The following is a 23,942-nucleotide window of genomic DNA, read 5'->3' as shown; positions in this document are numbered from 1 at the left end:
CTATATCTCAGTGTGTTTCATGCTTTCTTGGCATCAGGCCATCAAAGCATAAGTTCCATTGCATGTTACACAGCCTAAAACAATAAAGAATCAGGCTAAAGGCTAATGAATGTGCCTGATGCCAACTGCTGCATCAACAAAGCTTGATGCAACATCCGCTTGTTTTACAAATCAGAGTCAGGGATCTTGTGTTCTTAAGATGCTGAGCACTCCAAAGATGTTATGCAAATAATTGACTAAGCATGTTGTTTAGGGTCTGAACTAAATTGTGCATTCTTTATCTGACTGGCTGATTATGCCCCCAGAGAAACACATTGGGCTTTGCACTCTCCAGAGGAAAACTGTTCTCCCTGAGAGTGCTAACGGCCATACCTTAAGCTCCCCACTCCACTTCCATCCTCAGATACTTTTGAAACTGTTGGTCATATGCCCTCTCAAAATGTCATCTTCCCTTGGCTTTTATGATGCCATCCTCTTCTGGTTCTTTTCCAAACTATTTATTCTTAACATCCCACCTCCCACTCTCCATTAGTGTCCCACAGGGCTCTGTCCTTGCCCTCAGATCCCCCCTTCTTCCTTTTGCACCCTCTGTCTGGGTGATATCATTCCCTTATACGGTTTTAGTTACTTTCTTTATGCCATGATTTCCAAAATGCTATCTTTTCCCATCCTGACCTACTTTTCCAGATCCAGTCAGCTCAGTCAGTCATTGACATCTCCTCTTGGATGTCTTACTGTCAGCTAAAACATATCATGCCTTAAACTGAACTCCTTATCTTCTTCCCAAACCCTCCCCATACCCCCCCCCCCATCATCACTGACAACACCATAATCTTCCCTGTCATTCCGGGCTGTTATCTGTGAGAAATCTTCAACTCCTTCTCTCATCAAGCATATCCAGGACATTTCTAAATCCTGCTGTTTCTTCCTTCATTACTTTTCCAAAATCAGATTGTGATGGGATATAAACACCACATGGCTCTAAAAGAATGAACTGGATTTGGAGAGATCAACTTCGTTACACCTGTAGGGGGTCCAGGCCCAACTACAGTTGAGACCCAGCTTGGAGAGGAGCTGGGTGGTAACTGTAGAGAGAGGAAGCCCAAAGTATAAGAGGTGGCAGGGAAAAATGGAAAGACCTCTGCAGTCCCTCTCTGGGAAGTAGAAAGACTTGCAGGGTTTGACTGAATGTACCCCTGTATTCACACCCTACACACTATTGTAATCATCTTAGTGTAAATATGACTTTTGAGGTTTATTTGAAAACTAATAACTCACTGGTCAATAATATCATGTCAAAATATGTGTAAAAACATTATATGTAAAGTTATAAACTTAAGCTGAAGATAGGTCTGAAATGTGTTTACCAGGCAAGTATGGATAAGCCAGGTTCTCAAAGACAAATAAAGCTAGGTTTCAGAGTAGCAGCTGTGTTAGTCTGTATTCACAAAAAGAAAAGGACCTTTTGTGGCACCTTAGAGACTAACAAATTTACTTGAGCATAAGTTTTTGTGAGCTACAACTCACTTCATCGGATGCATTCAGTGGAAAATACAGTGGGGAGATTTATATACATAGAGAACATGAAAAAATGGGTGTAACCGTACATACTGTAACAAGAGTGATCACTTAAGGTGAGCTATTACCAGCAGGAGAACGGGGGATTGCAGGGGGGACCTTTTGTAGTGATAATCAAGGTGGGCCATTTCCAGCAGTTGACAAGAACGTCTGAGGAACAGTGGGGGGTGGGAGGCAGAATAAACAAGGGGAAATAGTTTTACTTTGTGTAATGACCCATCCACTCCCAGTCTCTATTCAAACCTAAGTTAATTGTATCCAGTTTGCAAATAATTCCAATTCAGCAGTCTCTTGTTGGAGTCTGTTTTTGAAGTTTTTTTGTTAAAGAATTGCAACTTTTAGGTCTGTAATCGAGTGACACACACCACACACAGAACCACTAGCCCAGGAACCTATCCTTGCAACAAAGCCCGTTGCCAACTCTGTCCACATATCTATTCAGGGGACACCATCATAGAGCCTAATCACATCAGCCTATCAGAGGCTCATTCACCTGCACATCTACTAATGTGATATATGCCATCATGTGCCAGCAATGCCCCTTTGCCATATACATTGGTGAAACTGGATACTCTCTACGTAAAAGAATAAATGGACACAAATCAGACATCAAGAATTATAACATTCAAAAACCAGTCGGAGAACACTTCAATCTCTTTGGTCACTCGATTACAGACCTAAAAGTTGCAATTCTTCAACAAAAAAACTTCAAAAACAGATTCCAATGAGAGACTGCTGAATTGGAATTAATTTGCAAACTGGATACAATTAACTTAGGCTTGAATAGAGACTGGGAGTGGATGGGTCATTACACAAAGTAAAACTATTTCCCCTTGTTTATTCTGCCTCCCACCCCCCACTGTTCCTCAGACATTCTTGTCAACTGCTGGAAATGGCCCACCTTGATTATCACTACAAAAGGTTTTTTTCCGCCCCGCTCTCCTGCTGGTAATAGCTCACTTTAAGTGATCACTCTTGTTACAGTGTGTATGGTAACACCCATTGTTTCATGTTCTCTATGTATATAAATCTCCCCACTGTATTTTCCACTGAATGCATCTGATGAAGTGAACTGTGGCTCACAAAAGCTTATGCTCAAATAAATTTGTTAGTCTCTAAGGTGCCACAAATCCTCCTTTTCTTTTTACAAATAAAGCTGACACCTCTGCTCAGGTGCCATCAAAGATGCTGGGCAATCACCTGTCAAGTGGCCATTCTTTGGCAAGGAATGAGGGCAGGAGCAAATAGATCTGCATTTTAGCAAACAACAATATGGAACCTCTTCACTACCAGTCTCCCTTGTCTCTGTCCTCACAATGGGAATGAGATTTATCAATGGGGTAACTCTTAGGAAAATTGATTTTCAAAGAGTGACTGAATTATAAAACTGAGGGACAAAAACAACCCCCCAAGTTATCTTTCCCTATCCATCCATTGCTTTTTCACCTAAGAAGATGAATAAAACAGCCTTTGGACTTTGTTTTTCCACTCACCAGAATGGGAACCAAGCTTCAAGATTAAAGACTTCCTGCCATATGCAAAGGCTATTTAAGGCAGGGGAGTGACATCATCGTGGTTCTTCACTGACTCCTTCTCCAAAGAGACTCTGGGAAACACCTGAGGAACAAGAATTGAACTGGGGGGAAGTGCTGGACTTAGGCTAAAGGGATTTTTAGCCTGTGAAAGGAACACCTGGGGTTTTTAAGCTGTAAGCAAGTGAGGCTGGCCCCTTAAGAATATCTGCAGCCTGCTTGAATCATCATTTAGGATGAGAATTTGCTACTCATATCCAATCTCTTTAGTATATTAAGCTTAGTTTGTGTGTTTTGTTTGTTTGCTAGGTAATCTGTTTTGATATGTTTGCAATCCCTTATATTCACTTACAATCTATCTTTTGTAATTAATAAACTTATTTTTGCTTTGTCTAAAACCATTGTGTGGGAGTCGTACCTCAGGGCAGAAGGCTATTGCATATTCTTCGCCATATTGAGTGAGAGAGCAAATTTCATGAGCTTATGCTGTACAGATCTCTGTGCAGTGCAAGACGGTATAATTTTGCATTTACACTCTAGAGGGGGGTATGCACTTGAGTAGCTGGGAAGTTCCTTAGCTTTATGTCTGCTGGAGCCTGGGAGAGGGCTTGGCAGGCTGGTCACAGTAGTCCAGTGTAAAGGGAGCCCAGGTTGGTGGGTCAGGGGGGCTCAGTGGTACCCCAGTTCCAGGTGGCACCCTGGGGGCAGGGAATTGGTCACACCAACTATGTTCATAGCCTCAGCAGCAGAGCCAAGGAATGAACAAGTTATCATCCCTTGAGACTATTCCTATCTATGGTATATTGAAAACAGTGATCTATCACTTTAAAATTCTCTGGATTTTTTTTCTGCTCCTGCTTGCAAGCATGGGGTTCCATAGGGAAAAGTGTGATCTAGGTTAGTAGCAGTCAGTTTGCAAAGAGTTGGCCTACAGAAAGGTGGGGATGTGTTGTGCCCCTTGGCCTCAGGGAGCAGCCTGATTTTTGTATCTCTGTTTTTGGTTTCCTTTGTATTATCATTAAGGATTCTAAGAAAATAAAAGCAGTGTTATGTTTTAACCTTTCAGAAAGAGTATTTATGTTTTTATCTAACTTCTCTGTGTGCATGTTGTGAAAAAAAAACATCACAGGTCAGGTCCATTGGTAGAGCATGATGGAAGAAAATGCTTCAAGTACTGTGGTCTGTGCTGAGCTGCTCTTTGCAAAGAAGACTTCAGTCTCCAAGACTCAAACTCTTAGACACTTCAGTAACATTAGTGTCAATTGCCTATAAATCCGTGGTGGTGAACAGGGTTGGGTGAATTGTCCCAAACCCTAGCTGATGTCCTGAATAAATATATGGTGGATATTACGGTTAGCTATCATACAGGTGAGAACAGTTCTAATGCACATTTGTTTCTTATCTTGGACTCCTTTTACTCTGAAATGTCCTACATTCTCTATGTGGTTTACCCTCCATAAGTAAGCCTTAGAGACAAAATATATCCTCCCTCCATGTTTACCTAAATTCTTCACTAAATTTATTGGATGACCTTAGGACTTCAGAAAAGCAAAGCTCTTGAACAGACCTACATGGAGTAGAGTCATAGGCTATGTCTACATTAAAGCCTATGTCAGTAAAACTGATGTCATTGAGGGGTGTAAATATTCTACCCCATAAGAGACATAAGTTACACTGACATAAGCGCTTGTGTTCACCGTGCTATGTTGTCAGGAGAACTTCTCCCACCAACATAGCTTTTGCTGCTAACAGAGGTGTTTTTTTATGCCAGTGGGAGAGCACTCTCCTGTTGGTATAGAGCACCTTCACCAGGCACGCTGCAGCTGCACTGCTGCAGTTCTGTATGTATTTACATGGCCTGGGAGTCAAATGCTACTAAGTAGAGAGGGCTGTTATTTTTCGTCTCAGAGCAATGGCTTAAAGAATATACAGGAATGTAGGTAGTCAAAAAGATTAGACTGACAGAGAGCTTGAAGTAACCTCTGGACTTCTTGCGAGACAAAGCACATCATGAGAAAAGATTTAGGATCCAAGAACAACAAACACTGCTGCTAGTGGGTATGCTGGAGAGAGAAAGCAAAGAGAGGACATGAGTATGGTCTATAGATATCTGATGCATGGAAATAGGAACTGGCTGAGGATTTTGTCCACGCCCTAAATCAAACCCATTTTTAATAGTTGAGGAATCTTGTCCTCTCTACCATAAAGACAGCTTCCTGTTTCATAAAGGCAATGCTAGGGGAGGCCATATAGACCTCTCTTCCTCTACTTCCTGGTTCTGGGACTTCACAAGATGAAAGCATGGTGGCCTCTTTCCCCAGTGCAAATTTTCAGCTCCAGATTTTGGCTTGGGGTGGAGCCAGATGGGCTGCTCCTTCTCCCCCATGCACAATTTAGCATGATAGGTTGATGGTTCTGCCCTGGCTTTTGGATTAGAACAACTCTTCTCTCACCTTTCATATGGCTTTCAAGTAATCCGCATTACCTGCCTCTCTGACTGCAGATGTGACTCTTTTGTTGCTCCATTCTCTTAACCTGGGAGAGCCCAGGGCTGAGTCTTGGATTGGACATAGGTTATATGATCTTTTCTGATGCCCTTTTCAGCATCCTGTCCCCATTTCTGTACATATTTTGCTGTACTGTGGACCTTCCCTCTTACACCCCCTGTAATCCAAATCTTCTGGCTTTCCCATCATGACAGGCCTAGTCGGCAAGGGAATGTCTAGTGAATCACACTGAGATTTAGGTATAAGTTTGGTTCAAAGATATTCAGTGGTGTCAGGACTTAGGCAGCTGTGTCAGTGGCTGAAATGTAGGTGCCTAAGGACTTTCTGTGCCTATGGAGTTAAGGTGCCACTGAATGGGGACTAGGAGAATGCTACTAGTGACTAAATGTTGGACTTAGGCAACTAACTGGCATATTAGGCACTTCAGTCCCCCCTTTGATTCTTGCTCTAAATATGTACTTTGCACATAAAGAATGTGCTCTAAAGTCCATTGAAGTCTATAGGAAGTGTCCTATTGCCTTCAATGGGCTTTGGATGAGTCCCTAAGGGAAGAAACACTTCAGTTAAAGTCAGGAGCCGATGCACAGACCATCTATGTAACGAGAGTCCATGGCTGGATTAATTTTTATGAAGACTCACTGTATCAGAAGCACAGACACGTATGATGCAGCCAGAGCACGATTTTAACACTTCAAGCAAATGCCTAAGGGTTAACGTCCTTGAACACACAGGATGAAAAGATCTTCTGCACCTCGGAGGTAGTGGGGGTTGAATGTCAAAGGCAAATGTTTGCCAAACCCTCACTACTGTGTCTCTTCTAGGCTTATGTTAAAGTATGGGATTGAGACAGTAGAAAGTGCAGTAGATGGGATGCGGAGTTGTTTTATGGATCAGTTTGGCAAGACGTGTCTGTTGTGTGACACTGTGAGCCTAGGAAATCTTAATTAAAGTCAAGGGAGTCTCTCGGGATCTCTGATACTTTAGAAGAAAATAACTTAAAAGGGCTCCTGGAGCTCACTCTCCACTTACGTCTCAGCCTTTAGTTTGCTGTGATAGACAAGAAAATAACATACTTAAAATGAGATTTCTTCTTCTTTTTCTTCGTCGTCTTCTTTTAAATATGTGAGGCTCTATCCTCCCTCCTTCTCCCCACAAATGTTCTTAGAGGGCTCGGCCTCGGCTTTTACCCTTTTCCTCTATGCTCCTCCCCAGAGGGTAACTCTCTGTTGCATTGCAATCGGCATGCAATAAGTGTTTGACCAGCTGATACATTTTTAACAAACTTGGTTAAACTCAGCAGAAATGTATGGTCTCGTATTGTAATGTTCTGGTTTGTGTGTGTGTCCCCTGATCACTAGCTCAAGGCAGCTGGCCAGTTGGAGATGTCCCAGGAAGTTGTGGGTGTGCAGAGTAAGCTCATGAGACTGACTGAGTGGTTAAGGAGCTAGAATTAATTTCCATGGGATGGGTGTCTGTGTGGATTTGATCTTGATTTCTGGCGAGTTGCTGCTCTACACATCTAACTTTTAGACCTGTGCCAGAATCAGCTGGGGATGGGCACCAACCCAAAGAGAGCTGGATCCTCAGAGATGTCCCAAGAGGTTCCTGTTTCCTTGTGAATGACTTCAGGGAGCCCCGGAATATCTGAACAGGAAAGGCCCTGGGCTTGCACTCCGATAGGAATGTGTCTGCACGGCTGAGAATCTCACTGCAGCCAGCCTGCTGCTCTGTGAGATCTAGGTGGGTGCCATTTCTCCTTTGGCTTCTCGTGCCCCGCTGAAGTGCAAGCTCTCTGCCGCAAGCCTGTGGTATGACCTTATGCATCATATGATGGCCGCAGGGTCTGGGGCGAAGTGGAATCCCCCCTGGGCTGAAGCACGTCCGAGTATTTTCTCCTGGAGGAGAGAAGCGTCTTCTCACCACTGCCCAAGATGGCTAAGCAGGTTTTGACCTCCATGGCCCTTAGGCCTGGCCGCCTAGCCATTTGGATCCTGCTTCTGGCTGGCCTTTGCTGCTTCCTTCTGACCAACTGGTAGAAAACTTCAAGTAGCTGCTGCTGCTGCTTCCCTTTAGCCTGCATCCCTCCTGCTTCTCTCCAGTCCACAAGAAAACCACCATCAACCAACCAAGCAAAGCCACCACCACTCCTGAGGGATTCCATCTCACCCCAGAAGCTGCTGATTTGCCTACACCCCAGCAATAGTTGAGCTCATGATCTCTGCCTTCCAAGACCACTGGAACAGAGCAAGGCTGGGTGCTGCACCACCACTGACAGGGCCGGGAGGGATGCAGTGAGCCCTTCCTGTCACGAGCAGAGTGTGGCTTGAAGGGAGCTACCTCTCACCTGGAGTGCACCTCACAGTTGTGGGGCAGCTGGGGCTAAAGCCTTCGTAGGAGACCTAGTTCTGGATCAGGGTTTCATGTGCAGCAGAGGCACGAGCCTCGCTGCCACCTATTGCAAGTGCGCTCTTCACTGAAGAGTCCATCTCTTTCTCCAACAGTTCTGCTCCAGGGAGCTCTTCAGCGGCATGGCAGAGGTGCCCCTAGCATGGGCTCTGCAGGGCAGAAAAGCATTGTGACCCTTGCAGGCGGAGGATCCAGCCATCTCCTTTCCTTCCATATTTTCCTCCGTGAGTTTTCCCCTGGTGGCTCATGGGGACTTTGGGTCAGGCAGGGTGGCCCTGGCCGGCTCCCTCCCCATTCTTGTGACAGAACCGGGCCATTCCACCCAATCAGTTGACATGGTGGCTGCAATTGTTTACTGCCTAGCAGTCCTCCAAAGCAGACCCCGGCTGGAATGCTGCTCCCTGCCACGAGACGCCATGGAGGAAGGCTTAGGAGTGGAGCTGCAGGGAAACAAGGGATGCTCGATAGTCAGCCTCCAGGGAGTATCTTGTGGACCTTGAGGCTGGAGGTCCCAGACCCCATCCTCCCTCTCACTGGGTCAGAGGCAACCCCTCAAGCCCAGAATGCTGTACCTAGCTCTGAGGAGAAGGAGCACTCTTCCACAGGACCAGCAGCACTCTAAGTCTTTGCTTTTGCTTTTGCTTTTGGAGATTTTTACCAAATTCTGGCCAAGAGGGTCCAATTTTACCTCCCCTTGACTCCAAACTTCCAGGCTGGTTCTCCGTAGCTAGCCAAAGGCACACAGAGAGACAACTTCTTTAGCAAGTGTAGCATTTTCTGTACCCAATTGACCCATGGTTAGCTGGGTAATTACCCAAAACAAGAGTTCTGGAGCATGCCCAAGATTTTTCAGGTGTCATGGGGAGCCTGTCCTTAGCTGTTCACCAGGATGGCTGAATGGTTACGGCATTGGACTCATCTCCCAATGGGTATGAGCCTGTGTGGGTTTGAATCTACTTCTGGTAGGGCTGTGGTTTATCTTCCACCAAGTGGTACCAAAAATCGTGCTGCTGCTGCTTCTCCTTAACATCACCCTCTGGCATGCTACCCTGCCATACCCCTGGAAAAAATAAATAGAATCCTAGAATCAGAGGACTGGAAAGGACCTTGAGGGCCATCTAGTCCAATCACCTGTGCTCATGGCAAGACTAAATATTATTTAGACCATTCCCAACAGTTGTTTGTCTAACTTGCTCTTAAAGATCACCACTGATGGAGATTCCACAACCTGCCTAGGCAATTTATTCCAGGGCTTAACCACCCTGACAGCTAGGACATTTTTCCTAAAGTCCAGCCTAAACCGCCGTTGCCACAATTGAAGCCCATTTCTTCTCCTATCCTTAGAGATTTAGGAGACCCTGTTATCATGTCCGCTCTCAGTCTTCTCTACTCCAGACAATCTTCCTTTGTAGGTTATGTTTTCTAGGGTATGTCTACACTATGAAATTAGGTCAAATTTATAGAAGTCGGTTTTGTAGAAAGCGTTTTTATACAGTTGAGTATGTGTGTCCACACACAAATGCTCTAAGTGTATGTAGTCAGCGGACTGTGTCCACAGTACCGAGGCTACCGTCGACTTCTGGAGCTTTTCCGGAGCTTTTCCGGAGCTATCCCACAGTTCCCGCAGTCTCCACCACCCATTTGAATTCTGGGTAGAAATCCCAGTGCCTGATGGGGCTAAAACATTGTCGCGGGTGGTTCTGCGTACATATCATCAGGCCTCCATTCCCTCCCTCCCTCCGTAAAAGCAAGGGCAGACAATCGTTTTGTGCCTTTTTTCTTGAGTTTTCTGTGCAGACGCCATACCACTGCAAGCATGGAGCCTGCTCAGATCACTTTGGCAATTAGGAGCACATTAAACACCACACGCATTATCCAGCAGTATATGCAGCACCAGAACCTGGCAAAGCGAAACCGGGTGAGTAGGCGACGTCAGCGCGGTTACGAGAGTGATGAGGACATGGACACAGACTTCTCTCAAAGCACGTGCCCTGGCAATGTGGGCATCATTGTGCTAATGGGGCAGGCTCATGCGGTGGAACGCCGAGTCTGGGCCCAGGAAACAAGCACAGACTGGTGGGACCCCATAGTGTTGCAGGTCTGGGATGATTCCCAGTGGCTGCAAAACTTTCACATGCGTAAGGGCACTTTCATGGAACTTTGTGACTTGCTTTCCCTTGCCCTGAGGCGCAAGAATACCAAGATGAGAGCAGCCCTCACAGTTGAGAAGTGAGTGGCAATAGCTCTGTGGAAGCTTGCAACGCTAGACAGCTACCGGTCAGTTGGGAATCAATTTGGAGTGGGCAAATCTACTGTGGGGGCTGCTGTGATGCAAGTAGCCAACGCAATCAAAGATCTGCTGATATCAAGGGTTGTGACCCTAGGAAATGCGCAGGTCATAGTGGATGGCTTTGCTGCAATGGGATTCCCTAACTGTGGTGGGGCCATAGAGGGAACCCATATCCCTATCTTGGCACCGGAGCACCAAGCCAGCCAGTACGCTAGGGGTACTTTTCAATACTGCTGCAAGCATTGGTGAATCACAAGGGACGTTTCACCAACATCAAAGTGGGATAGCCGGGAAAGGTACATGACGCTCGCATCTTCAGGAACTCTGGTCTGTTTCAAAAGGTGCAGGAAGGGACTTTCTTCCCAGACCAGAAAATAACCGTTGGGGATGTTGAAATGCCTATAGTTATCCTTGGGGACCCAGCCTACCCCTTAATGCCATGGCTCATGAAGTCATACATAGGCAGCCTGGAGAGTAGTCAGGAGCTGTTCAACTACAGGCTGAGCAAGTGCAGAATAATGGTAGAATGTGCATTTGGACATTTAAAAGCGCACTGGCGCAGTTTACTGACTGGGTTAGACCTCAGCAAAACCAATATTCCCATTGTTATTACTGCTTGCTGTGTGCTCCACAATATCTGTGAGAATAAGGGGGAGACGTTTATGGTGGAGTGGGTGGTTGAGGCAAATCGCCTGGCCGCTGGTTACGCACAGCCAGAAACCAGGGCAGCTAGAAGAGCACAGGAGGATATGGTGCGCATCAGAGAAGCTTTGAAAACCAGTTTCATGACTGGGCAGGCTACGGTGTGAAAGTTCTGTTTGTTTCTCCTTGATGAAACCCCCCGCCCCTTGGTTCACTCTACTTCCCTGTAAGCTAACCACCCTCCCCACTTCTCTTTGATCACTGCTTGCAGAGGCAATAAAGTCATTATTGTTGTCATAGGGGGATAATTACCAAGGTAGTCCAGGAGGGTTGGTGGAGGGGGGAAGGACAAGGCCACACAGCATTTTAAAAGTTTAAAACTTTAAAACTTATTAAATGCCAGCCTTCTGTTACTTGGGCAATCCTCTGGGGTGGAGTGTCTGGGTGGCCGAAGGCTCCCCCACCGCATTCTTGGCGTCTGGGTGAGGAGGCTATGGAACTTGGGGAGGAGGGCAGTTGGTTGCACAGGGACTGTAGCGGTGGTCTGTGCTCCAGCTGACTTTCCTGCAGCTCAACCATACACTGGAGCATATTAGTTTGATCCTCCAGCAGCCTCAGCATTGAATCCTGCCTCCTCTCATCATGCTGCCGCCACCTTTCAGCTTCAGCCCTCTCTTCAGTCTGCCACTTACTCTCTTCAGCCCGCCACCTCTCCTCCTGGTCATTTTGTGCTTTCCTGCACTCTGAGATTGTCTGCCTCCACACATTTGTCTGTGCTCTGTCAGTGTGGGAGGACAGCATGAACTCAGAGAACATTTCATCGCGAGTGCATTTTTTTCGCCTTCTAATCTTCGCTAGCCTCTGGGAAGGAGAAGATCCTGTGATCCTTGAAACACATGCAGCTGGTGGAGAAAAAAAAAAGGGACAGTGGTATTTAAAAAGACACATTTTATAGAACAATAGGTACACTCTTTCACGGTAAACCTTGCTGTTAACATTACATACATAGCACATGTGCTTTCGTTACAAGGTCGCGTTTTGCCTCCCCTCACCGCGTGGCAAACAGCGGGGAACATTTCTGTTCAGCCATAGGCAAACAGCCCAGCAGGAACGGGCACCTCTGAATGTCCCCTTAAGAAAAGCACCCTATTTCAACATGAATGATATCACTCTTCTGTGGATAACACAGAGAGATAAAGAACGGATGTTGTTTGAATGCCAGCAAACATATACTGCAATGCTTTGTTCTACAATGATTCTCGAGTATGCGCTACTGGCCTGAAGTGGTAAAGTGTCCTACCATGATGGATGGAATAAGGCTGCCCTCCCCAGAAACCTTTTGCAAAGGCTTTGGGAGTATATCCAGGAGAGCCACGATTGCCAGGGCAAATTAATCATTATACCTGCTGGCTTTTAAATCTTGTATAGTACTTTAAAAGGTACACTCACCAGAGGTCCCTTCTCCGCCTGGCAGGTCCGGGAGGCAGCCTTGGGTGGGTTCGGGGGGTACTGGTTCCAGGTCCAAGGTGAGAAACAGTTCCTGGCTGTCGGGAAAACCGGTTTCTCCACTTGTTTGCTGTGAGCTATCTACAACCTCATCATCACCGTCTTCCTCGTCCCCAAAACCTGCTTCCGTGTTGCCTCCATTTCCATTGAAGGAGTCAAACAACATGGCTGGGGTAGTGGTGGCTGAACCCCCTAAAATGGCATGCAGCTCATCATAGAAGTGTCATGTTTGGGGCTCTGACCCGAAGCGACTGTTTGCCTCTCTGGTTTTCTGGTAGGCTTGCCTCAGCTCCTTAAGTTTCACACAGCACTGCTTTGGGTCCCTGTTATGGCCACTGTCCTTCATGCCCTGGGAGAGTTTGACAAATGTTTTGGCATTTCGAAAACTGGAACATAGTTCTGATAGCACGGATTCCTCTCCCCATACAGCAATCAGAATCTGTACCTCCCATTCGGTCCATGCTGGAGCTCTTTTGCGATTCTGGGACTCCATCATGGTCACCTCTGCTGATGAGCTCTGCATGGTCACCTGCAGCTTGCCAAATTGACCAAACAGGAAATTGAAATTCAAAAGTTCACGGGCCTTTTCCTGTCTACCTGGTCAGTGCATCTGAGTTGAGAGTGCTGTCCAGAGCAGTCACAAAGGAGCACTCTGGGATCGCTCCCGGAGGCCAATACCATCTAATTGCATCCACAGTACCCCAAATTCGACCCAGCAAAACCGATTTCAGCGCTAATCCCCTTGTCGGGGGTGGAGTAAGGAAATTGATTTTAAGAGCCCTTTAAGTAAAAAAAAAAGGGCTTCGTCATGTGGACAGGTTCAGGGTTAAATCGATTTAACGCTGCTAAATTCGACCTCAATGCCTAGTGTAGACCAGGGCCTAGACCTTTAATCCTTTTTGTTGCTCTTCTCTGGACTTTCTCCAGTTTGTCCACATCTTTCCTGAAATGTGGCTCCTGGAACTGGAAACAATACTCCAGCTGAGGCCTAATCGGTGCAGAGTAGAGCGGAAGAATTATTTCTCATATCTTGCTTACAAGACTCCTGATAATACCTCAGAGAAGGATGTTTGCTTATAGTGTTACACTCTTGACTCATATTTAGCTTGTGATCCACTGTGATCCCCAGATCCCTTTCCATCCTACGCAGTCATTTCCCATTTTGTATGTGTGGAAGTGATTGTTCCTTTCTAAATGGAGTGCTTTGCATTTGTCCTTATTGAATTTCATCCTGGTTACTTCAGACCATTTCTCCAGTTTGTTCAGATCATTTTGAATTTTAATCCCATAATTGAAAGTACTTGCAACACCTCCCAGCTTGGTATCACCCACAAACTTGAGAAGTGTACTGTCTAGGCCATTCCCTAAATCATTGATGAAGATATTGAGGAGAAGCAGACCCAGAACTGATCCCTGCGGAACCCCACTCAATATCAGACCAATACTCTGTCCCTTGAGTTATTGAGCCAGAGTACCTGCTCTCTCCCCACACGCCCATATAAATGATACTGTCCTTGCCATGGTTACCTGCTCAAGGGACCAGGATAGCTGGAGGTGTCCCAAGAAGTTACAGTCTCTTCCAGAATGGCTGAGCGGTTAAGATGTTGGGCTTATGCTTACCTGGCCATGTGTCTGATACCCGTTTCTGGTAAGGTGCTGCCTTCCTAGCTGGGCACTGTAGGCAGCTGACTTTTAGGCCTTTGCCATGCTATATCATAGCTCTTCAAAGTAAAGCTTTTTCCACTCACCACTGCCAATAGAAGAGGTGAACAGCTCTAAAAACCTGCCCCCATCATAAGGCTCCAGTGAGATTTGAATTCATGACCCCTGGTTTACAAGGCCAATGCTCTAGCTCCTGAGCTATGGAGCCAGGCAAAGTTAGTACCCACCAACCTCAATGAAACTGTACCTGCCATGATCAGCTGGGATGGGCATCAGCCCAATCAGAGCTGGATTCTCAGAGACGTGCCAAGAGGTTCCTGTTTCCTTACAAAAAGAAAAGGAGTACTTGTGGCACCTTAGAGACTAACAAATTTATTAGAGCATAAGCTTTCGTGAGCTACAGCTCACTTCGAAAGCTTATGCTCTAATAAATTTGTTAGTCTCTAAGGTGCCACAAGTACTCCTTTTCTTTTTGCGAAAACAGACTAACACGGCTGCTACTCTGAAACCTGTTTCCTTACGAGAGCCTTCAGGGAGCCCGGGATGTCTGAGCAGGAAAGGCATTGGGCTTGCATTCCAGTAAGCATGTAGACTTGGGACCAGGTTCCCTTGCCGTTCTCGTGGGAGAACCAGGCTCATTACAGAGATTGATGAAACTTGAACTATGGTAAAGGCTTTTTTCTTTTTTTAATCACATCTCTTGTGCTGTCTTTTACCACTCCAGCTGTTCTTGTTTTTCTTGAGCTCATTTTTTGACAAGGTGACAGATATGCAGACAGGGCAGAATTCAATTTTTATTCTTCTTGTATAATTTGGATGGGTAATATCAATGTTTATTTGTAAGCTTTTTTAGCTATTTCATTGATGTTAAATGTTCACACTTGCATGAAATTATGGGTTAAGCATGTTTTTATTTGGTATCTAGTTACATTTTCACATATTTGAGAAATTATCAAAGGGAAGCAAAACTTAATGACAGGAGGTTTTGATTTTATAAAAAAATTATTAACTGTTAAAACACAACTTGCCAATCTCACAACACAGAAAGTCAAAGCATAGAAAGTAAATACCTTGAAATTTTTTTAAAAAAATCATACCTGTTTTTAATAGTCTCTCACTAGTCCATTTTCACCAAGCCTAACTCAAAAAGTCAAAATCACTGGGGTTTTGACTCTGTGTTGTTCTCAAGCAGCATTCATTTTGTTTTACTTTGCCTTTGCGTAAACTTTATTATCGATGAAATTGTAGGTTTGGGTGCGTACGATGAAACTGAGTTTTATGGACACTTACCGATAAAAATCGAATCTTTCCAAGCCTAGAGAGAAATGTCTCTCCTAACAGCAGGTTTCCCTTTCCCTTCAAATGGAATAAGATGGGACCCTCTTTCTGAAGTTCAATTCATCATAGCACAGTTAATCTACTACTCACCAGCAAATATTATACTCTTTAAAAAGTTAATGGGATTGTGGGTGGATATAAACTCAGAAAGAAATCCCTTGTGCTAAAACAGTCAGGCCAGTGGTGAGTTGTAATTACTGCTACAGATTATTTTATGATACCTAAAATTATGGACAAGCTAGGGCCAGTCTTTCAAGAGTTAGGCATCTGCAACTGCAGCTAGATTGTTCGAAAGGGTGTGGGGCTCCCATTTAGGAGCCTAAATAAGGATCAAGTTTTCAAGAGGTCAGTACTCCATAATTTCCATTGGGACACTTTTGGCTAGATTTTCAGAAGAGCAGAGCATCATCCATAGTACTTAACTCTTTTGAAAGTCAGGCCACCTTGGGTATGCCTTCACAGCAATTAAAAACCTGCAGCTGCTCCAAGCCAGCTGACGCAAGCTAATGGGGCTCAGGCTATGGGGCTGTTTAATTGCATTTAGCCCTGAGAGCCTGAATCATCTGGCACAGGCCAGTGGTGGCTATCTAATTGCAATGTAGACATACCGTTATTAAGATGCCTAAACAGGAAATGAGCTCTTTTGAAAATCTGGTCTCAAACTTGAGTGTTGCATTCTTCTGAAAATTTTACCCTGGGTCATGGATTTTTAGACGAGTGCAGCACTCATAATGGGGCCTAGATTTTCAAAAGTGACTTGGACTCATCAATCACTTAAGTACTTTTAAAAAATTTACTCAAAGTCCATGCTAAACCACTTATTATTGTTACTCTATCCCCTGTGTCCCTCCACCCTGACCCACTTGTTTATTTTATCCACCCATTATATCATATTGTCTATTGTCAGCTATTTGGAGAAGGGGCTGCTATTTAATATTTCTGTGTACCACTCCTAGCACAATGGGAACCTGACCTTCGTGAGCCCAGTAGTGGCTTCTGCGGTATAAATAACAAATAATAATTCCTGAACATGTATCACTTCTAAGAACACAACACAAGCCAGGGTAGAGATGAAAATCTTTGATGGATCCAAAGGTCTGGAAGAGCCTCAGAGATGTCTAATTCCTAATTCCAGGTTTCATTTACCTTTGCACTCAGTTTTGCCATCTTTTTTATCACCCTTAGGGTTCTCTAATATATTGCCCACTAACCCACAGACTTTGTAGGCATTCATTGCTTCACTTTGACAGGGGACATCCTCTAGGATTTTCACTTCCTTCTTGTTTATTTCTCAGCTGACCCATGTTGCAGGGACCCTTGCTCTGATCTGTATGAACCAAATGTAACTAACATTACAGCCTGTCAACACTGTTCTGAGTTTTGGCCCAAACAATTGTTCAATGTCACACAAGATGCTTCCTCTCCAAGGGCATTATGCTCTCGTTGCAATGCTACTGGCCTCGTCTAGTCTGGGAAATGTAGGGCTGAACTGGGAACAATAAACAACATTTTTTCTCTCATGTTTTTTTGAGCATTACAGGCATATGCCTAGTTGTTTCTATTCCTTCTGAATAATTGGGAATCTTATACACTAAAGGCAGGACAAGAAGATACCTGGAACAGTAACATATTTAGGGCCCAATCTAGAACCCAATGGAGCAAATGGAAAGGTCCATTGGCCCATATTGTCAAAAGTGCTCAGGATACTTTTTGACGACCTGACCACTTAATGTAGATACCTAAATGAGAGCTCACTTCTTCTTAAAATCTGGCCCCAGCTGGGGTACAGAGAATTTTAAAATCAGGCTCTGAGCTGTTTTTAAAATCTAGGTTTACCACTTCCTTAATGTATTAAATAATTTGGCTCAACCACTTTAAGAAAACAGGCTCTAATCCAGCAAAGCAGTTATGCACCAGTGTAACTTTAGGCCTGTGAATAGAACCATTTGCTTTGAATGGAATACTCATATACTTAGAGTTATGTACTTAAAGTTGTTTTGCAGGGATTAGAACTCTTGGGCTGGATTTCTCATGAAAGTAATCCCTTGTGAGATATTAGTGGACCTTAGTTCTGTTGGAGCTGGAAGTACCGTGGCACAGTATAGTCTCAGAAGTTCAGTGTGGTTTAGTTGAAGTTTTTAGCAGGCACAATTAATATTTTATCTGAACAGGCTCACCCATCCTTTCTCTAATCTATCCTTTCTGGGTACATATTTATAGTAGCACCGCGTCAAAATGTAGCCAACGATAAAAGACATCAGGGATATTTAACATATAGAGGTGAAATATAAGTGTTAATGTTGTATCACAGGGCCTACAGGCCTCAGGCTGTAAGTTATTTTGTTTAGCTCTTGCCTGAATATAGGCTGACATGAGTAGCTGACCAAAGACTGACCCTATGTCACAAGATGAAATAGTTACAGGAACAGATGTGTTAACTGCTGATATTTAGGAAAGACCTATTGCAATGTACCAGTTAAAATCAGTTAGAATATTTGTTTGTAATTTTGCAGAGTTAGAATGTCAGCAATGTGCTAACCAAAAGTTGTTATGGTGAATGAATGACGTAAATGTTAATGAATATAAGGGGAACAAATAAGTTAGCCTCTGAAAAACGGAGCATGCCAAACTTAGTGGAGTGTAGAAATATAGATAAGGAAAAGGGGTTGAAACTTTCATAAACAGTATGAAAACCAGTGGGTGTTAGTGTAACACATTATAAAAGCTATTTCCTGGCTTGCATGCCTTGGGAGATGCCAGGATGAGGCCCACTGGTGATGATGAAGAGTATGAGGTACATAATGCCTGATCCCCAGGGGATCCCCAGTTGGAGATGTGAGTGAGGGCTGAACGCTTTGTACTATCTCTCTATGTGCTGTTATACTTCAGTGTTTGTGGGACTGTTTATCTGCTTAGTAGATTTGTTAACAAAAGGACTTGTGATAAATTGCAATTTTTTCTCATGTGCTCCTCAGGTCTCACATTCTAATAATATTCGTAATAATTTTCCTGATGCTGTAGCCGTTCAGCAGACCAAACCCTTATTGACCCCTGCGATCTAAGATGAATCAATCTTCAACACACAGATCCATCAATTAGGCTACAAATTTTTTAAAAAAATCTTTAAAACCATAGGTGTTTTACAATCCTTTAAACCAGCTAAATGGCTCTCCTGGTTTCCTCTGGCTTTAATTTTTCATTCTCTCTTAAATCGGTTGAAATCTTGGGCCCTGATCCTGCAGAGTTCTGTGTGGATGGACAGCTATATCCACATAGAGCCCCAGTGAAGATAGGCATGAGGACTGTTTGTCTGGAGCTCAGTGCAAGATTGGGGCCTTGCTCTGTTCATCATGTCAGACACCACATGCCACCCATTATTCCCTAGCAATTTCAGATTGGTAAGTCTGTGATGTCTTCTGTTATGTTCAGGGAGCAGCTTCGTTCCCCTTCATCATGTTTTATCAATTCTAAATCTCAATTCCCAAAGCACAGAAAGGTCATTAGTGGAATAGCTAGAAGTCCTTACAACACTCATTGATGCCAAGCTTGATGCTCTTATAGTTCATCCTGACAGAACCACAGAAATTGATATGGCAATTTCAAACAAAACTTCCAGCTGCCTCTTCTCTGAGAAAAATACAGCATGACCATCGTCTGAGCTGATGTTTGATTAATGAGTGTGCATGTATAGACACTGGCAGGAGCCATAGCTTATTTCCTATACTAAATATCGGGCAAAACATGTGAAGGACATATCTGTCTCATTTAGAATATCCATATAGATTTTCCTTGTATGTAAATATGTATATAATCTGCCCCCACTAGATGGCACCATGTATCTATTATATTGGCCCATGTAAGCCCACAAATTGCTGGGATGTGAGCCCCACTAAACATTTGTATACTACCATTTTAGCTGAATGGCCACTTTCAACTTTCCTCCCATAGGACTATCAATATACCTGAATGACCATACAACGCCATTTCATATTTGACAACAAAAACTGCAACTTTATCACTCACAAGTAAAATACATTCCATAGAACTCCCCTTCCCCACCATTAGTCCTTGTAGCCAAGTTAAGAGCCGCAAATTAATGTGTCCTCAGATTATATTCCTTTCAAAATCTTTACTTGGATAGCCAGATTTTTAAAAATGCTCAGCTCCAGCAGCTCCCCTCCTTCTCAAGGTGGATAGGGATTTTCTATTATTCTCTGAGCATTTCTGAAAAACTGGCCTGTCCATTTAGGGGACTAGATGGAAGCTGAGCTCTTCTGAAAATCAGGTCTTTTAGTTAGGTGTCTAAATGGGAACTGTTGGGTTCTGTGTTTTTTTTTTCAATTATGACTCTGAGTTAATCAACAGTATAGATCCAGCAGCATGGCTCCATTACAGAACAACACAAGGAGCAAAGTTATGGTGATCCTGCACAATTGAAGTGAATGGGAGTTTTGCCATTGACTTCAGTGGGACCTGGCTGAGGTTCAAGAATGTGTGGGTTACAGTGAGTAACTGAAATATTATATGGCAGTGGAGAACAGGCTAGATTCCTTAATCATTCATTTCCAGACTTGCAATTAAGACACTTGAAAACCCTGTTCCGTGCGTGTTTTAAAAATCCAGGTGTTTTTTGAAAGAAACGGGGTTTGCTCTGGTGTCTTGGCTGAGAATTTTCCTTCTGTTGAGGTGTTCAGTATGCTATGCAGCACCTTGTTGCATATTGGTGATGTCATTCATACAGAGAGTAGGTGTTGCCCTTCAGAATGAAAGGTGATATATCAATAAAACTTAAGTCTTGTCTACACATACTGCACTACACCGATGCAGCTGTGCTTCTGTAATGCTTAGTGAAGATGCTACATATGCTGATGAGAGCGCTTCTCCCATTGGTGTAGATACTCCACCTCCCTGAGAGTCAGTAGCTATGACAACAGGAGAAGCCCTCCGTTTGCCATAGAGCTATCTACACCAGGAGTTCAGTCCATATAACTGGATTTTCCACATCCCTGAGTGACATAGTTATACTGACATAAGTCTGTAGTGTAGACCAAGCCTTAGGCCAGGTCTACACTACCACTTACTTTGGCATAACTTAGGGTGCCCAGGGGTGCGAATAAGCCACCCCGCAAGGGACATACGTTACACTGACCTAAGCACCAGTGTGGACAGTGCCATGTTGGTAGGAGAGCTTCTCCTGCCGACATAGCTCCCACCTCTTGCAGAGGTGGATTTACTATGCTGACAGGAGAACTGTCTCCCCTTGGCATAGAGTGTCCTCACTAGATGCTCTACAGCAGCACAGCTGTATTGGTGCAGTTGTGCCAATTTAGTGCTTCTAGTGTAGACTAGCCCTTAGACTACAAATATCCTGAAAACTACTGCTTATTCCAAAATGCTCAAGGAGAGCGATACTAAAGTCAGCATCAATACCAGTGATTTGACTCTTTTTCTGTTTTAGGGATTAACAACGGAGATCTTTATTTGGAATTTAATGTTTTGGTCTTACAGATGTGAGAATGGAATCCAACTTGGCTTTGTGCTGTCTCAAGGAAGGATGGACCAGGGGTTTGGGTGCTGGCTTTGAATTTCAGAGACCTTGGTTCAGTTCTCCACTTTGCCATAGACTCTCTGTGTGATCTTAGGAAAGCCACAGAATGTAGGTCTACGTTGCTAAAATAACTCTGCAACTTCAAGTCTTAGACCTGAAGCACTTGTGGGGGTCCTACTAGAGGGCTAAAAATAGCAGTGCTATTCCCATTATGGGTCTGAGACCCACTGCTCTTGCTGGGTTTCAGAGCCTGAGCTCTAGCACCAATGGGAACATCTGCACTGCCATTTTAGCCCCAGGAGTCCAAGTCAGTCAAACTGGGCTCTGAGACTCATTGTGTTTTTTATTGTTTTTTCAGAGTAGAGTTGCTGTATATGTACCTTCGCTAGACAGTGCTAGCATGAGTAAAAAGTCAACATCAATTCCTGTTATACGGTAGCTTTGCATAGGGGGCAGACTGGATGAACAAAAAGCTGCCACCTTTACACAGTCACTCAGTTTTCAGAGTAGAGCCCCACTTGAAAGTGGCACCCAACTTGTGTAACATTTCAGAGCCATCAGGTTTTTGCCCCTTGCAACCCTTGTATATCATTTGTATTACACCAGTTAGGTTCCATTATGCTTGCAATGTGATTCTTTTCTTGTCCTTGTCATTTCTTCAATACCTTATAAGAATAAAAACATATCTGAGAAACACCCTGTGTCAACAAAGTGCTTTTGAACCACTTGCCAGTAAATATCAGGCAAATGAACAGGTCAATTCTGATAAGGTGCAATACAGGAGAGAGAGTAGTTTTCTGCAACTTTTGCTCATTATATACATTCCTGGGAAAAAAGTCCCAATTCTTCTCTAAGAACTATTTTTATTCATTTGTTTAACATCTACTCTAGTATGTAGGGCTCTGGAGTTGGATTCAGAAGTCCTTGGCTCTCTCTCACTGTTTTGCTGTGTGATCCTCAGCAAACATTTTCACCTCACTATGTCCCATCCCATCCCATCATTTGTCTTAGCTGTTTAGGCTTACAGCTCTCCAAAAATCCCAAGGCCATAAGGGAATTCACTCTGCCCATGATGAGTTACCTCAACTATTTCACCACATCTTCAATCTAGTGTTGAAAAGCAATTGTTTTCCTTTCAAACCACTGTCTATCCTTGTCAATTTGCTCTCTCCATTTGGAAATGACATGGCCATTCAAATCCAAGGATGATGGACCATCCCCTCTTCATTGTTGGAAATGGTGTCGTGAATTAAATGATACATGCCAAGAGTTCTGAAGAACCGATGGTGGATTTTTCATCTCTTGTTGAAGTCTAAGTGTCTTATGTAGATCTTGGTGATGGTAACTAAAAGATACCTTGCTCACGTTAATGTAGTCCTGACTTAAATGATACTATATCAGTGTGAACCTTTTAGTTCATGCCAGCAGAGTCTACCCGGGGCAGTTAGACTTCAGCAAGTTAGAGCACTCTGCAGTTCACACCCCCATTGTCTGGACTGCAATGCTGTGTAGACAACTCCTTAGTGTGCAGAAGGATTTAGAAAAGATCTGCAAATAATAAAGCATTTTATTAATATAATTAAAGACCTAAGGAATAGAACAACTAGGTGTCCCTCATCCTTTGAAGTCATCTCTGGCAAAGTCACTATAGAAGGGAAGGGAAGGCTACAACACACAAAGACAGAGGAAGCTGAGAGAACTGCATAAAATGAGGCATTACTATATGTTTGGTAGTGATTGGGTACAATAGGGCAAATCCTGCAAACTTCTGAGTCACAGGAGTGGTCACACTGGATATAATCCATCAGCTCATGTGATATTCATGATCTAGACAATTCATATTCACGTGCTAGACAATTTTGAGGATCAAGACCAATATCCACAGAGCAGTATTCTATTGTCATGAAGAAAAATATTTTGGCAGACCTTTGGTTCTGCACAAATAGACTAGGACACAAAAGAAGATACATTGTTAATTACTATTTGGCAGGTCCTGCACCATGCAAGCCAGTTCTTCAGGCTGAGCTAACGTTCACTGACAGACAGATAGTCAGTTTAGTAGTTGTCAAGGTTCCTTCCCCACTCTGAACTCTAGGATACATTAAAGACCCCCTAAACTTATTCTTAACAACTTAGGTTAAAAACTTCCTCAAGGTACAAACTTTGCCTTGTCCTTGAACCCTATGCTGCCACCACCAAGCATGCTAAACAAAGAACAGGGAAAGAGCTCACTTGGAGACGTTTTTCCCCCAAAATATCCCCCCAAGCCCTACACCCCTTTCCTGGGGAAGGCTTGATAAAAATCCTCACCAATTTGCATAGGTGAACACAGACCCAAACCCTTGGATCTTAAGAACAATGAAAAAGCAATCAGGATCTTAAAAGAAGAATTTTAATTAAAGAAAAAGTAAAAGAATCACCTCTGTAAAATCAGGATGGTAAATACCTTACAGGGTAATCAGATTCAAATCATAGAGAATCCCTCTAGGCAAAACCTTAAGTTACAAAAAGACACAAAAACAGGAATATACATTCCATTCAGCACAGCTTATTTACCCAGCCATTTAAACAAAAGAAAATCTAATGCATTTCTAGTTAGATTGCTTACTAACTTTTTACAGGAGTTCTGAAGAGCATTCCTGATCTGTTCCCAACAAAAGCATCATAAAGACAGACAGATCTTTTGTCCCCCCCCCTCCAGCTTTGAAAGTATCTCATTGGTCATTTTGGTCAGGTGCCAGCGAGGTTATCTTAGCTTCTTAACCCTTTACAGATGAAGGGGTTTTGCCTCTGGCCAGGAGAGATTTTATAGTTCTGTATACAGAAAGGCGGTTACCCTTCCCGTTATATTTATGACAGTGGTGCTACCAAAAAAGGAGTCAGCAAAAAACTACAGCATTCAGGTGTGTTTGGCATATCCTGGTACAAAAGTG

The sequence above is a fragment of the Dermochelys coriacea genome, chromosome 5 (genome assembly GCF_009764565.3).
Source record: "Dermochelys coriacea isolate rDerCor1 chromosome 5, rDerCor1.pri.v4, whole genome shotgun sequence".
In the NCBI taxonomy this organism is placed as follows: domain Eukaryota; kingdom Metazoa; phylum Chordata; order Testudines; family Dermochelyidae; genus Dermochelys; species Dermochelys coriacea.
Note: the sequence above shows the minus strand (reverse complement) of the source record.